Below are 267 nucleotides of genomic sequence, written 5' to 3'. Positions count from 1 at the left end.
GTCAACACACTGGAGGGAAGGGATGCCATCCAGAGGGACTTTGACAGGCTTGAGAGGTGGGCTCATGCAAACCTCATGAGGTTCAACAAGGCCAAGTGCAAGATCCTGCACATGGGTCAGGGCAATCCCAAGCACAAATACAGGCTGGGTGATGAGTGGATTGAGAGCAGCCCTGCAGAGAAAGACTTGGGGGTGTTGGTTGATGAGAAGCTCAACAGGACCCAGCAATGTGCGTTTGCAGCCCAGAAAGCCAACCATATCCTGGGC

The 267-nt window shown here is 53.9% G+C and overlaps 1 protein-coding gene across 3 annotated transcripts in view; it reads left to right on the top strand.

Annotated features, from left to right (window-relative positions):
* Positions 1 to 267, top strand: part of PROM1 (prominin 1) — a 57,267-nt gene that overhangs the window by 17,335 nt on the left and 39,665 nt on the right. The gene's annotated exons all lie outside the window — the stretch shown is intronic.

Source organism: Haliaeetus leucocephalus, unplaced genomic scaffold (genome assembly GCF_000737465.1).
Source record: "Haliaeetus leucocephalus isolate CR32 unplaced genomic scaffold, Haliaeetus_leucocephalus-4.0 Scaffold545, whole genome shotgun sequence".
Classification (NCBI taxonomy): Eukaryota; Metazoa; Chordata; class Aves; order Accipitriformes; family Accipitridae; genus Haliaeetus; species Haliaeetus leucocephalus.
This window is presented reverse-complemented; position numbering and strand designations above follow the sequence as displayed.